Here is a 16,922-nt window from a genome sequence, read left to right as displayed (position 1 = left end):
GGTGCACCATGACTGAACATCACGAGCCGTTTCACATCCTTTATCACAGGCTTCTAGTCACCCCAAAAAAATTGAGAGCTTGGAGCGGAAATTATTTCTGATGTTAGAAAGCAGGTCCACATGGCCCATGAAGTCGTTCTTCGGCTGGACATAGTACAGGAAAATAGAGTTCTCACTGAGGAGGAGCTTAACCTCAGAGCCAAACTCAAGAAAGGAATCTTGGGGCTAGCAGTAATCGAAAGGGCCAGAAGTAAGCAAGCCTCACGGATCACTAATATCAAGCTGGGAGATGCAAACACAAAATATTTTCATCGTATGGTAAATGCGCGGTGAAGAAACAATCACATTCAAAGACTTCGCAAAGGGCATGGCTGGGTGAGAAGGCGTTGGTTGTCCAGGATCACTTCACATAAGTAATGGGCCGACCTCCACAACGACAAAGCGACATTAACGGGGAAAGCCTTCAGTTACAAACACATGATCTGAGTGACCTGGACGTGCCTTTCACAGAAGAAGAACTCAAAGGCGCCATACAACAAATGCCCTCAGATAAGGCACCTGGGCCTGATGGGTTCACCGGTGCCTTTTTTAAGCAATGCTGGGACATTGTCAAAGCAGATGTTCTAAATGCTACAAATGTCTTTCATTTTTGCTAAGAACTACCAACCTGCTCCTATTGAACTCTGCAAACATCATCCTGCTACCCAAGAAAGGTGGTGCAGACTCCATTAGTGATTTTCGGCCTATCAGTCTCATTTATTCCTTTGCCAAAATAATCACTAAAGTACTAGCGTTGCAACTTGCACCACATATGAACAAGCTGGTCTCTCCAAACCAAAGTGCCTTCATTAAGAGAAGAAACATCCATGGTCGTCCGCAATGCAACAAGGCGTTTCCATAGAAACAACACTACAACCCTTTTTTTTTTAAATTAGACATCACAAAAGCCTTTGACTCGGTGTGCTGGGAGTATCTACTCAACCTCATGCAGAAACTTGGTTTTCCTTCTAGGTGACGAGATTGGATTGCTGCTTTGCTCTCAACTTCCTCGTCACGGGTTCTACTCAACGGAGTACCGAACGCGCCAATTAAACATGGTAGAGGTCTATGGCAAGGAGATCCGCTCTCTCCCTTGCTCTTCATGCTTGCCATCGACCCTCTTCAGAAGCTAATTGAGCTAGCTACTGAACTTCAAATGTTAACAAGGTTGCGCGGTAGGACAGCCACCACTCGTACTTCAATGTATGCTGATGACACGGTGATCTTTGTCAACCCAGTTAAGGAAGATGTCACCACCCTGGCCAACATTTTAGATAATTTTGGTGAAGTATCAGGCCTCCAAACCAATTTCCAGAAGTCAACCGTTGTCCCAATTCGCTGCGAGGCCATTAATCTTGAGGATGTCTGTCGGGGACCAATACTAGGGTACCCGAAGAGGAGGAGCTAAATGACCATCAACGCTAATTCGTCCGCGTGATCAAGAGCGCGACTACACCGCTTGTCGGGTCCCGCATCGTCCAGCCACCGAGGCGGTGGGCCCTGCCTCGTCTGACCCCCGAGGGTTGGCTCCAAATCGATGGGCGCTGCGGCCATGGGCCTCGTCTCGCCCGACCCACGAGGGTTGGCTCTGCCTCGGCTGACTCCTGAGGGATGGCTCCATCTCGCCCGACCCCTGAGGGCTGGCTCCGCCTCACCTGACGTTTGAGGGCTGGGTCCGTCTAGCCCGACGTCTGAGCGTGCCTCCTTTATAACGACACGAGCAGATAAGGCAGGGCACTCAAGTCAACCGCAATACCGAGGACCGTATCCTGCACGCCTACTAGAAAGTATCGTTAGGCCATGCCAAAAGGGTGCTTTGCGATCTTCCAGGCATGTCAGAGCCCAAAACGTGTTGTAGGCGCCAACATTTGCCTTACAGTGTTGTGGGCGCCGTCATTTGCCCTCGGGCACAGATCCTTACGGAAGCACACGACAATCCCTACGGTCCAGAAGGAAACTCGCATCATCCACAGTAACGGACGTGCGGTCACTGAGTTGTCTGCTCCCTGTATGGCCATTGATCAGCGCCTTGGTCCATCGCGCCGCCCACCGGGGCGGGATGGGACATGACAACTCACTGACAATGCTAGGACATGGCATCGTCAGCGGACAGACAGCCAACACGACCCTGTCAAGGTCAGCGGACATGCTCCAGGCGTGGAGCTGTCCCTGTCACCGCCTGCCATGTTAGCGGGGCCCGCACAGATGAAAAGGAAGACCCAGCGTCCTTGAAGGACTTCCTTTGCCTCTAGTTTTCCTCTTTTCTTCTATCTGTAATCCCTACTCTCCCTTAGCCTATAAAAGGGAAAGCAGGGCACCCCACTAAGGCCTTTAGCATGGCCGTAATCCCCTCGTCGAGACTCTCCAGCTTCATATCTCAGTGGCATCATTGAAGGCGAAGAGTGTCAATGTTGGGTCTTGCAGATTCGTCCATCGGAGCAGGGGCTCGTCCCGCGCGGGCGAACGACTACCCCCGAGGTCAGGGCCAAGGACGATTCCCCACCGGTCCTCTCTGCCACCGCCGCAACGTCCGGGGACTCCTCAGTCATGTCCCCCTCTGTCCAGCCCATGTCGGGCACTGTCACTTGGGCCGCCGGTGGCGTGGATCACGCCGCTTCCTCAGGCACCACCACGGTTGCATCCGGCTGCGCCTAGCCTATCATAGTCATTGCCACCTCTGCCTGCGTCGGTGGGGCCTCGACCGGTGGCGTCGCGCCCGCCGCGGTTGGTGCCACAAGTGTGGATGGTAGCTCTCTCCACCCCGTCGTCGGCAATGGAATCACCTCCATCACCGGCTCCTTGGCGACCTCCGAGGGTGTTCCTTCAGCCCTAGCGCCCGCTTGTCCTACCGAGGGCACGGGTGCCACCGTGAGCTACGCCTCACCGACCGGTGACACAGTCACACCAGCACCGCTCCCGCCCAAAATGGGTTCGACGTCAGCCGATGGCTGCCGTCTCACTTGAAGGGCGACGCTCTTTTTTGGCACCAGCACCAAAAGATTGCGCTGCCTCAAGACGCTGTGAGAAAGAAAGGCGTGAGTCACGGTGAAAACAGAGAAAAACAGAGGAATTGGTGACTTACATTGGCGTTGTTGGGCGGCGGAGATGTTTGAGGGGTGAACCCCCAGACCCCTGCTCTGCCTCGTTGGGACAGGGCCATTTTGAGCCCGCCCCCTGCTCCCGGGCAAAGGGGCTCGCTTCCCTTGCATCCGGGGGTCAGCGGTGGAGCCACCCTCCTCCATTGGCACATCGAGCGCAGCGGCAGATCCGCTCGCCCCGGCTAGCTCTTGGGGCGCGGCGATGGAGTCACCCTCCTCCACTGGCTCCTTAGGTGAAGCGGCTGATCCGCCCGCCCCTGCTAGCTCTTGGGGCAGGCCGATGGTCTGGCCCGTCTCCACCGGCCTCACGGACGCGCCTTCCCCTCCATGAAACAGGAAGGGAACACCCCAGGTGTTTGTCACCAGTTAAGCAATGGGTTTGAGCTCAAACATGACATGTCAAGTGGTAATCAAGGTGTCAAGATCAAATCTACATGATGGAGCTTCAACTTAAACTTGGGCCACGCACAATTGCTTACATATGGACCCTTGTTAAGATTATGCAAGAGTAATTCTAAACATGCTTCTTCCATGTACATTACATCCACATGCATCCATCTAGACCCGTGGAAAAGTTTCATGAAGTTTGGAATCAAAAAGTCACATGAAATGATAAGTCATATCTTTGCATGAATTTCTTTATCAAGTGACTGGAAACATATGAAGTCAACCAAACCTTGTAACCTTGCTCAAACAACTCTAATTGAACTCTACAACAAAAGTTATGAATGGTTCGTGTTGAGCGAAGGTGGAGAAAATGTCCGAAAATAATGGAAACCCTATATTTTGTAGCAGAAAGGACTTTGCGTTGACCGAGAAATAAAGTTGACTTCTGGACTAGATATGAGGTTTGACCAAAAATGAAAGTTGAAGAAAAGTTTGAGTATAACAAACTTTGTTAAAGGACCAAGTCATGATTTAGCTTCGAAATAGATCAAAACAGTGCTCAAAGTATAAGAGAAAAAGCTGAAATCAACCCGACCGTGTTTGTAGTCCGGATTTCACCGACATCAACGTTGACATCCCGCGTTCTCCAAATTTTGCTAAGCAACTTGAGTTGGTCCAAAAATAAAAGTTGAAGGTTATATTATGGGGAAGAACATACAAGAAGATGGCACCAGTTGCATTTCATTTCGACCATCAATTTTGGATGTTTGCTTGTCGCTGTCAAATCACTGACACTATCAAGTTTAGTACTAATTATCTGCTAATCCAACAGCCTAATGGCCGAGCACCCTTAAACAAAGTTGGAGAGCATGAGGAGTAGGTCAAACTTTGTTTTTGGCCCATTCCCTAAATTAGCCCAGAGCAAGCCCAAAAACGCGCCCCACGCCAGCCACTTTCTCGCACGACGGGTGTTCGGTGAAATGTCGTCGTGGCGACCATGCAGTGCAGCCGCGCGTCCACGCCCGTGCCACGCGCCCTGCCTTGCCGAGCGTGATGGGGAGAGCCCGAGCTTCATTCACTCGCCCCTCTGCCTCTCTTGTTGTCTCCTGCTCGCCCTCCCTCGCTCTTCTCGTCACCAGAGCGCGCGGGCACCATGGATGCCACACCGAGCTCGCGGCCGCTTGCATTTCCGCCCCTCTGGGCTTCCTCGAGCTCCTCCGCATGTGCCACCATCTCCGCCTCGCCTCTCCTCCTCCCTCGCATGCGCTCGTCGCGGCTAATTCTGCTAGGGAGCTGCCGCCGTCGGCATGGCCACCATGGCGCCAGCACCCTCGCGTGGCTGGGCCACCATGGGACGCCCGGGGCTGAGCCGCAGCCCTGAGCGAGTGTGTGCAGGCCAGGGCCTTGCCGCGGCACTGTCGCTCGCCGCCGACGCTACCCTTGCCGGCCGGGAATCACGAGCCGGCCACCTCCTCTGTTCCAGTTTGCGTGGGGGACTTCGTCCTCAAATTCGACTAAAGGGAAGGGCCTAACTGCGAAGTCAGTGACTCCAGTGAACAGTGCCGAAAAGGATCAATTTGTTCGTGTTAATTTGTGTTTTCCGCAGGGACCCCGATGCAAGATTTCAACTCCTTTTCTCTGGTTTTTACAGATTTGAATGCTCCACTTTGAAAATTCGTAGTAATTTGTAGAAAAATCGTAAATTAGCAAATGAGGACTTTTTGGAATCCTTGTGAAATTCTCTATGCACCAGATCTATAATATTACACGTTTTACTTTAAAGTTTTGGCTGTAAAAATATATTTATGCAGCTAGGTTTGTAATTCTAGTTGTATTTATCTTTTTTCGTAACTGCAGTTGTAGGGCTCCAAATGAAGTGAAATTTTTGTGGCATGCTACTCATGTGATGTTTGATGTGTGGTAAAAATTTCAGGATTTTAGGCTTGATCAATTTAGAGATATGAAAAATAACAAATGACATATGCTGCTTTGCTTCTATTCTGGACAGTTCTGCATGTATGCATTGTTTGGCTCAGTTAAGTTATGAATCATGCCTTGTTGATAATAAATGAGTTGTAGTAATTTTCATAAGCTTTTCAAAAAGCTAAAGAGCACAATTTTTGGTTAAGTATGTGTTTAGCTATAGTTGTTTAAAGTACTGTGGCAGTTTCTGCCCAAACCCAGACAGGGTTGCTTTGTGTGCCATGTGTGACCTTGTTAGTAGCAGAATTAGTTCTAGATGTTTATAGCAAAGTTGTTCAAATTTTGTTAAGCTTTCCAAAAATTCCAGAACCATATTTATTGGACATGTGGAACTCAACTTATAGCTGTTTAAAGTAGCATATCAGTTTCTGTTCATGTTTTGGATATAGATGTCTTCCTTGGTTTAATTGACCTTGTTAACTATGAAATCATCTTAAGATGATAATAAGAAAGTTGTAGGTAACTTTATAATCTTTCCATAAAGTTAAGAATCATGTTTGTCGGAGGTCTAGAACTCCAGTTATGCTTCTCTAAAGTTCCTATAAGTTTTCTGTCCATAGCTGTGCCTCTGCTGTTTAGGCTGCTGGTGCAAGTGTTACTTGTGCAACTAGTTTCATGGTGTAAATGATGTTTACTGTAGTTTTGGTAAATACAAAAGTCGTAGATGATTATCTTATCTTGCTTGTGTTAAATTTTCATGATCCTAGGTCTGATAGTTTAGGAGTTGCATGCTTAATGAGTCTACTGTCAGATTTTGATTACATTCTGCGCAGACTTAAAAGATTAGCATGTTTGGTCATGATAACTTGGGAATCATGCTGAGATGATTAAAGATGAAATGTGGATAATTTCCTAAGCTTTCCAGAATGTCTTGTTTCATATCATTTGGATTTATAAAACTCCAGATATGATTGATTTATGAAGCCGCTGTTTGCAAGTCCAGAAATTGGCATATTCCGGTTATAGTTGTTGCTTCACCTTGACTTGCTTTGCATGTTGCTAGGTGTAGTTCACGTCCTTGGTAATTAAGTTAAATACACCTGAGATCTTGTGAGACTTATGTGCCATGTATAATATTCTTTGTTATCTTAGCATGATAGATTGTGTGATGTTAAGTTAAGCATCGCAAAGTACTTAAGTGTGTTTAGTGTAAACGATGCTTGTCTTGCTTGCTATTTGTGATGCGTCTCATGGTACTATTCTTCATATTCATGCACTTGCATCTTGCATCTCATCTAGGTACGCTAGATGCCCCACGTGAAGGACGAGATGTTGGAGCCAAACCCGAAGATGGTGTTGGTGGATCCATCCCGAGGATGGAAGGACCCTAGAGTGCATGCCTAGAGTGGAGACGTCGTCAAGACGGAGCAAGCTAATTGAACTGACTTGTGTCGGATCCTAGGCAAGCCCCGGAGCATTATAAGTCTCCCAGTAATTTACAAATGTTTACTATGTATTTATGATTGATGCATTAGGTTATAAGAGTTGAATGAAACCACTTGATGCATGTACATTCCTTGTCCAGATATTACACCTTTAACCGGTATAGGTCCAGGATCGAATATCTGCTTAGCCATGCTTAGACCGGTAGAAGTCGGGTGATGTCCTGTCACCTGCGAGATATAGGTGGATACCGGAGCACGGTTGGCTATATCTGCTATCGTGGAAAAGAACCATGGGTTGAAAAGTAAATCAAGGCCGGGCGGAGTCGATGGTAGGTTGACTCATGTGATTCCGTCGGTGCCGATTAAGGACCGTACCGTTGTTGGAACTTCTGACAAGATTGAACGCATGCCTCTCACTTAGCTGGCCGGATAATTCGTTCCGACCGCGAAGCCGAGTAATTCAACTCCGGCCGGGAACCGTTCTGTTGTGCGCTCCTTCCGGGGGGCGATCAGACTGAGACCAAGGGCAGGCTCGGCCTGAACGTCCTGGCATTTGGTGTCCCAGATTGTGCGGCGCAGTACGGACCCGCGAAATGTGTACCGGAGTTGTATCAAAGGTGACCTAAGGCTATCGTGGCTGGTAGACCTGGGTTTGTGTTAGGAATAAACTCCCAGCTGGTTGAAATCGATTCGAATCGCCGTCTCTCCCGGATAGTGAGAAACTTGGCTAGCTCCAACATCGTAGTAACTGTGTATGGAACATGATGGTTCGGATGAATATGGAATTACTACACCTGCTATGGTTACTATTGTATGCTCTAAAAAGATATACCACATGTTTGGCACAGGATAGTTGCTAATCTAGAGATGGATAGTTCTGATTAACTTAATGATAGAAGCTGTGACAGAACCGCCCAATTTATACAAGATCAAGTACGGCTGTCCCCGCCTAACACGTTGACACGCGTATACTCTCACTTATATAAACCCGGTAGTCCGCCGAGTGTCACGCAGGACCTCGGTAAATCAACATCACAACCAAGATCGCGTGATTAAGCAAATACACATCTCATACACAGAGTTGCAGCGGAAATAATATTACAAATGAGTTCACAAATAATAGTACAAGTTTGGGTTTCAAAACCGATTAGTGAAACAACATTTGCTTTCAAAGAATTACATTAATATAAGTTCCAAATATATATTGCTAGCATAAGTAACATCCTCAGATAAAAGCATATAGATGAGAAATAATATAGAGTCACCGAGCCCATCGGCGGTTAGCCACCATCTTCAGCAGGCCAAGAACTACACCTGCAACATGGTGGGATAAACCCTGAGTACTCGAATGTACTCAGCTAGACTTACCCGTCATAAACCAGAAATAACTTGACTCCAAGGAGTATGCAAGGCTTTATAAGTGGAGGTAGCTTGACAACATTTTGCATAAAAGCGATTAACTCAATTATTCAATTATAATTCTATCATCAAGTTAATTATAGCTATCCATCTCTAGATTAGCAACTATCCTGTGCCAAACATGTGGTATATCATTTCAAGAGCATACAATAGTAACCATAGCAGGTGTAGTAATTCCATATTTATCTGAACCATCAACTTCCATAATACAATTACTACGATGTTGGAGCTAGCCAAGTTTCTCACTATCCGGGAGAGACGGCGATTCGAATCGATTTCAACCAGCTGGGAATTTATTCCTAACACAAACCCAGATCTACCAGCCACGATAGTCTTAGGTCACCTTTGGTACAACTCAGGTACACATTTCGCGGGTCCGTACTGCGCCGCACAATCTGGAACACCAGATGCCAGGATGCTCAGGCCAAGCCTGCCCTTGGGCTCAGTCTGATCGTTCCCCGGAAGGAGCGCACAACAGAACGGTTCCCGGCCTGAGTTGAGCTACTCGGCTTCGCGGTCGGAACGAGTTATCCGGCCAGCTAAGTGATAGGCATGCGTTCAATCTTGTCAGAAGTTCCAACAACGGTACGGTCCTTGATCGGCACAGACAGAATCACATGAGTCAACCTACACATAGACTCCGCCCGGCCTCGATTTACTTTTACCCCATGGTTCTTTTCCATGATAGCAAATATAGCCAACCGTGCTTCGGTATCCACCTATATCTCGCAGGTGACAGGAAATCACCTGACTTCTACCGGTCTAAGCATGGCTAAGCATATATTCGATCCTGGACCTATACCGGTTAAAGGTGTAATATCTGGACAAGGAATGTATATGCATCAAGTGGTTCCATTCAACTCTTATAACCTAATGCATCAACCATAAATACGTAAGTAAACATTTGTAAATTACTGGGAGACTTATAATGCTCCGGGGCTTGCCTGAGATCCGACACAAGTCAGTTTAGTTAGCTTGCACCGTCATGGTGACATCTCCGGTCCTAGCACTTGCATTCAGGGGTTCTTCCATCTTCTGGACAGCTCACCGTTACACCATCGTCTGTCTCCACATCATGCGCTCCATGTCCACGTGCTGTACCTAGCGTACCTAGGATGAGATGCATAGATGCAGATGCATGAACATAAAGAATACACATGAAGGAATGCAACAAGCATACTAAACAAGCATATGTTACACTATACACACATAAGCATGTCATACAGCCAGCTAGCTATACATGATCAAGTACTTCACAATTTAGCAAAACATTTTAGGCATGCTACCTTAACTCTAGGTGTCCAAGATAACCATTTGCAATCATACAAACAAGAGCAAGTAGAAGCAAACAATTCTAGATACAAGCAGATTTGGACAGCAGCAAACAGTCACTTGTTTCAAACATAACTTAAGCTACAAACATCCCACAAGGATGATCTAAGACTTTATGAAAATCCATAGAAATTGTCTACAAGATTGATGTTTACATAAAAAGCTAATTACAAAGTTAAACAGGTCAAACATGTAGATGTTTCAGACCTATCCAGACATGGACATAAAACTGATTGCAACTTCAGAGAAGCATAACTGTAGTTACACAAATCCAAAAGACTTGCAAGAAGACATTTTGGAAAGCTTATGAAATTATCTACATTTCATCTGTAACCATCATAGCATGATTCACAAGTTAAGTAGGTCGAAATTATACCTTTACAGAAACTGGTTCATACAAAACAGAGAGCAACAAATCCTGTACTCTAACTTTAAACAGTTGTAACTCTTAAACTACTTGGCCAAATGACACCAAATTTTAACAGTAGCTAGATACATGAATTATCTACAACTTTTGTATAAACAAGTTTCACAACCAAGCACATTATCATGAAGAACTTTGCTAAGTTCTCAGATCTGTCCATAAACCACATCGGCAAGAAAATAATTATTAACTTATGTTGCAAACACATAATTGGGCAAAACCAACTTTACCAACATGTCACACATGACTAAAGAACACCAGAAAACCTAGTGTACATGACCAAATAAATTCTTTTAATGCATTTCTTAATTTATTTTAGATAACAAGGTGACTTAATGAACATATACCAAAAGTATACAATAAATTCTACAAAAATTACAGTGGCTCACATATCCTCTCAATAGTCTACTGTCCAAATTTCACTTCATTTGAATATGTATAGCAACCTCTATGAAAAAGACAAGTCGCTAAAGCAAGAATCATGTGAGAGCAAGATAAACCAATAACTCACTCATACTTCATCCAATACTCATGAAATTTTTATCACACATCAAACATAACATGAGTAGCATGCCACAAAAATTTCACTTCAATTGAAGCCCTAGATCTGCAGTTATAAAAAAAACAATTACAACTAGCATTAAAAACCTAGCTGCATAAATATATTTTTACAGCTAAAATTTTAAAGTAAAACATGTAATATTATAGATCTATTGCATAGAGAATTTCACAAGGATTCCAAAAAGTCCTCATTTGCTATTTTACGAATTTCCTATGAATTACTATGATTTTCTAAACTTTCAGCCGATTTAAAACAAATAGGTCCTCGAGGTACTATTCACTTGAGTCTATGGTTCTGCAGAAAAGCCCCTTTACTTAGTCGAATTTGAGCCCGAGGTCCCTGTCGCGAGTTGGGAACAGAGGAGGTCGTCGGTGAGGCTGGACTTCGGCCGGAGGAGGGCCGGCGGCGGCGGAGAAGGGCAGCGCGAGCACCAGCGGCCTCGTGCGCACTCGCGGAGCTGCTCGGCTGGGTCCGAGGCGGCCCGAGTTGGCCCGGCCACGTGAGCAGGCGGAGCGTTGATGGCTGCTCCGGCGGCGACGGCGATTCGACGGCGATGAAGGGCCGGGGAGGGGCTCGCAAGGCTAAGGAGAGGGCGGTGGACAGCAACAAGTGTGTAGCTGGGCATCGCGAGGCCGAGGGACCGCAGCAGCGCCGGCAGCAGCGAGCTCCGCGGCGGCATCCATGGCGGCCGCGCTCTGGCGTGCGTGCGCGTGGAGGAAGAGCGCCGGGGTGAGTGGAAGTGAGTGAGGGAGGCAAGGAGACACACAGGCGCTCGGTTTTGGAGCAGCAGGGCGCGAGGCGGCGCGTGGCGCAGAGCTTGGACGCGCGTCGGCCATGTCGGGCGCGCTCCGGTGCATGGCGGCCACGACGCCATTTCGTCGAACACGTGGCGGGCAGCGACATGGGCAAGGTGGAACGCTGTTTTGGGCCACTTCCAGGCCGAATTAGACATTGGGCCATAAACGAAATTTGTTCACCTCGGCCTGCTCTACGTTTCTTATTTAAGGTGCCCGGCCATTAGAGCTTTGTAACAGCGGATAATTAAGCTCCAAGATGATAGTGTCAATATGTTAACAACGATCACGGAAACTCGCTTTCGGAGGTCGAAACTCGATCAAACTTAGTGCAACTTTTTGCATTCTCTTCTCCATAACATAACCTTGAACTTTTATTTTTGGACTAACTCAAGTTGCTTAGCAAAATTTGGAGAACGCGGGATGTCAACGTCGATGTCGGTGAAATCCGGACTGCAAACACGGTCGGGTTGATTTCAGCTTTTTCTCTTATACTTTGAGCACTGTTTTGATCTATTTGGAAGCTAAATCATGACTTGGTCCTTTAACAAAGTTTGTTATACTCAAACTTTTCTTCAACTTTCATTTTTGGTCAAACCTCATATCTGGTCCAGAAGTCAACTTTATTTCTCGGTCAACGCAAAGTCCTTTCTGCTACAAAATATAGGGTTTCCATTATTTTCGGACATTTTCTCCACCTTCGCTCAACACGAACCATTCATAACTTTTGTTGTAGAGTTCAATTAGAGTTGTTTGAGCAAGGTTACAAGGTTTGGTTGACTTCATATGTTTCCAGTCACTTGATAAAGAAATTCATGCAAAGATATGACTTATCATTTCATGTGACTTTTTGATTCCAAACTTCATGAAACTTTTCCACGGGTCTAGATGGATGCATGTGGATGTAATGTACATGGAAGAAGCATGTTTAGAATTACTCTTGCATAATCTTAACAAGGGTCCATATGTAAGCAATTGTGCGTGGCCCAAGTTTAAGTTGAAGCTCCATCATGTAGATTTGATCTTGACACCTTGATTACCACTTGACATGTCATGTTTGAGCTCAAACCCATTGCTTAACTGGTGACAAACACCTGGGGTGTTACAGGTCTCGACCCCTACAAGGATGAGCAGGTACCTGTCGCATATCCTCGCTCTCTAGGTCATCACGCTCGGTGTCGTTGACTACCTCATCATCATCTTCCTCCTCCTCGTCATCGTCACTGTCAGTGTCCTCCCCTCGCTCCCACGCCAGCAGTTTCTGCTGCCTCTTCTTTCTTTCGTCCTCATTCGCCTTCCTCTGCCGCTCGGCCTCGACGTGGTTCGCTGCCCTCACGGATGGATCCCTCGGCAACAGAGCCGGGTGATCCCTGAGGATGAGGTCCCTCGGCTGGTCCCCCAATCTCAATGTTAGTATTCAGGGGTTGGGGGTTCAATTGAAGAGAAGGCATGAGGAAGGGAAAACTTACCAGGACGATGTATCCTGATCCTGGTTGCATCAGGGGATGCCCCGGCACCGGGTACACAAAATCAAGGGGGCGCCCGCACTGTCCCAAGAAAACTCCATCGCCTCCTTGATGCGCTGCACGACTTCAGAGGGGGAGAGCGTCCCCTCGGCAAGCGTCGTCCCGTCGAATGATGCCCTGGGCGCCATTGCGTATAGGGGAAGCGCGCGCCTCATCAGTGGCGCCACCCTCCTCGCGTGGTAGGCGCCGATGATGCCTGACCCCTTTAGGCCCCTCTCCTTCAGGATTCGGATGGTGATGAGGTGGTCCTAGATCTTCTTCTTGTCCTTCTCTAAGACACCCCACTTCCTCCATGAGTCCGGGACCTCTTCGACTTTCGGTGAACTCTGGCAGGAGGGCGGCTGCGTCGTTCTTGAGATAGAACCAATGCGAATGCCACCCCTTGTTGGAGGTTGACAAACACATTGGTGGGTATTCGCCGACCCGGTTGTTCTGGAGTTGGATGCCGGCGCATCCCATCGTCGTGTTTAGCTCCTGCTTCTTCTGAAGGGTGACGGCGAAGAAGTACCGCCACAAATCAAAGTGGGGACTAATCCCCAGGAATCCCTCACATAGGGCGACGAACGCCGCCATGTGCTGGATTCTATTAGGATTGAGATGCCGCAACTCGATTTGGTAGCAGTGCAGCAACCCTCGGAGAAATTTATGAGCAGGGGTAGCAAACCCCCGCTCATGGAAGTGCATGAACGAGACGACGTAGCCATCGGGTGGCGACGACACGTCCTCCACGTCGAGCAGCTGCCACTCCTCGGTGGTGGTCCGCACGTAGAGAAGACTACGGCGGACAAGACCCTCCATGCGCTGGAGGGTGATATTAGAGTGGCACCACGGCTCCATTGAAAGATGTGGGTGGGTGTATGTGAACTCGATGAAGGCTAAGACGTGGATGAGGGGAGCTTAGGTGATTGGTGGTGGAGGTTGCAGATGTGAAGGCAAGGAGGCAAAGTATGAAACCCTGGGGCGAACCCTTTGGTTTTATAGGGGCGACAGATGTGAGGAAACCAACCGTCCGTCTAGATCTCCACGCCTACCATGATCTGCCACAACGTCTCGCCATGGGATATGCACACACAATCCCTATCCTTTTCTTCAGAAAACTCCCTAGACGTTTTGCCTCCCCCGGCGGACCGAGACTCATTACGAGTAAGAGGAATACGGATCAAAAAACACATCTATGGCCTGTCTAGACCTAGGGGTTCGATGGTTGGCCCATCAACGGGTCCAATAGCCGCTCCAAACACCCCTACAATAAGGGATGGAAAGAGCTAGGCCGCGCAAGCGGCCAGTGCCTAGGCGCACGAGCGCCACAGGTATCTTAGCCCACGATTGAGTCTCAGATAGGCTTACCCTGACTGGATCCTCGCGAATGGGATACTGGGGCCCCAATCAAACTATCCAGCTAAACAACCACCAAATCTCACGACCATACCCGCAAAGGGTCCGACCTCAGCGAAAAGGAATCATCGTCTTCAGGACACACCATGGGCAACAATAGAGGGCCAGGGCCCTCAAAGTCCCCTCTTTTGAAAAAGCCTCCGAAGGAGTATTCTACTCCTCCGTAGGCTCGGGGGCTACACCCACTGGGTGCGCTCGCGCGCATCCGCTGGCAAGTCAGAAAATCCCCCAGGTGATTCTACTTGAATGGTTCAGGGGCTCGGGGGGCTACTGTCGAGGACCAATACTAGGGTACCCGAAGAGGAGGAGCTAAATGATCATCAATGTTGATTCGTCCGCGCGATCAAGAGCATGACTACACCGCTTGTCGGGTCCCGCATCGTCCGACCACCGAGGCGGTGGACCCTGCCTCGTTTGACCCCTAAGGGTTGGCTCCGAATCGGTGGGCGCTGCGGCCATGGGCCCCATCTCGCCCGACCCCGAGGGTTGGCTCTGCCTCATCTGACTCCCGAGGGATGGCTCCGTCTTGCCTGACCCCCAAGGGCTAGGTCCGCCTCGCCCGACGTCTAAGGGCTTGGTCCGCCTCACCCGACCCTCGAGGGTTGGCTCCGCCTCGCTCGACGTCTGAGGGCTAGCTTCGCCTCGCCCGACGTCTGAGGGCTGGCTCCACCTCGCTCGATGACTGAGGGTTGGCTCCGCCATACCCGATGTCTGAGGGCTGGGTCTGCCTCGCCCGACGTCTGAGCATGCCTCCATTATAACGACGCACGCAGATAAGGCAGGGCACTCAATTTAACCATAATACCGAGGACCGTACCCTGCACGCCTATAGAAAAGTACCGTCAGGCCATGCCAGAAGGGTGCTTTGTGACCTTCCAGGCATGTCAGAGCCCAAACAGTGTTGTAGGCGCCGACATTTGCCTTACAGTGTTGTGGGCGTCGTCATTTGCCCTCGGGCGTGGATACTTACGGAAGCTCACGACAATCACTACGGTCCAGAAGGAAACTCGCATCATCCACAGTAACGGACGTGTGGTCAGTATGCTGCCTGCTCCCTGTATGGCCGTTGATCGACACCCTGATCCGTCACGCCGCCCGCCGAGGCGGGATGGGACATGACAACTCGCTGACAATGTCAGGACATGGCATCGTCAGTGGACAGACACCCAGCGTGGCCCTGTCAGGGTCAGCGGACATGCTCCCAACGTGGAGCTATCCCTGTCACCACCTGCCATGTCAGCGGGGCCCGCACAATGGAAAAGGAAGACCCGACGTCCTTGAAGGACTTCCTTTGCCTCTGGTTTTCCTCTTTTCTCCTATATGTAATCCCTGCTCTCCCTTGACTTATAAAAGGGAAAGCAAGGCACCCCACTAAGGGGATCGATTCAACACATCACAGCAGAACCACTAACCTCGAACACATAGCTGAGCAGCAACCAAGCTCTCAGCACCCATTTGACCTTTCCATCAGAGACTTGGGACCTGTCCCTCTCTCGCCCATTTGTAACCCCTACTACAAACTTTTCAGTGCTAATAATACGAGCAACAGCCACGAACTAGACGTAGGGACATTCTGCTAGAACCAGCATAAACCTTGTGTCTTTTTAGCACACCATCCGGACCAAACACGCAATAACATAAATTTACTCGTTGGTGTTTACTCAAAACACCGACAATATCCTTTCAGATCTTCTAGCAAAAAGTGGTCATTTTCCAATCAAATATTTGGGTTTGCCCCTTTCACCTAGAAGGCTCAAGCGGATTGATTTCCAACCTCTCATGTGAATAAGCTCACCTTCTAGAACGGCCAGCACATCAACCATGCTGGAGGCATGACCCTCGTTAAATCCGTCCTCACCTCACATACTGTGTACTTCCTCACCTCCTTGCGGGCACCAAAAGCAACACTAAAGGAAATTGATTGCAGACGGAAACAATTGCTTTGGGCTAGGTCAGAAGCATTAACTGGAGGCAAATGCAAAGTGAACTGGCTGCGTTCCACCAGATCCAAAGACTCTGAAGGGCTTGGAATTCTGCACTTGGGGAAATTTGCTAGGCCTTGCGTCTTCGATGGGTTGTGGAAAGAATGGAACGAAGAACAACAATTGTAAATTGGGCCGGATAACCCATGCACAAATAATGACAAGCTATTATTTGCAGCGGCAACTTCAATTATTGTGGGAGACGGCGACAATATTTTCTTTTGGCATAGTGCATGGTTTCAGGGTCTTCGCCCTTGTGATTTTGCACCCAGCGTCTACAAGTTATCTAGAAAGAAGAATAGATCATTGAAGGGTGCCTTAGACAACAACAACTCGGTCTGTGATATCAACCTTCAACACCCAGGTTTCACCGCCCAAGTCTTCACGGAATATACGCAATTGTGGCATGCAGCTGCAACCAAACTCAAGGGACGAAATCACCTGGAAGCTAACCAAAGATGGGAAATACTCAACGAGCTCGGCTTACAAGGCTCAATTTCTAGGCTCCTGCAAGACAAATTTTTGCTCCCTTATCTGGAAGACTTGGGCACCGCCAAAGTGCAAATTCTTCGGTTGGTTAATTTTACAAAACAAAG

The sequence above is a fragment of the Miscanthus floridulus genome, chromosome 16 (assembly GCF_019320115.1).
Source record: "Miscanthus floridulus cultivar M001 chromosome 16, ASM1932011v1, whole genome shotgun sequence".
NCBI lineage: Eukaryota > Viridiplantae > Streptophyta > Magnoliopsida > Poales > Poaceae > Miscanthus > Miscanthus floridulus.
The sequence above is the reverse complement of the archived record's forward strand: the minus strand, read 5'-3'. Positions refer to the sequence as shown.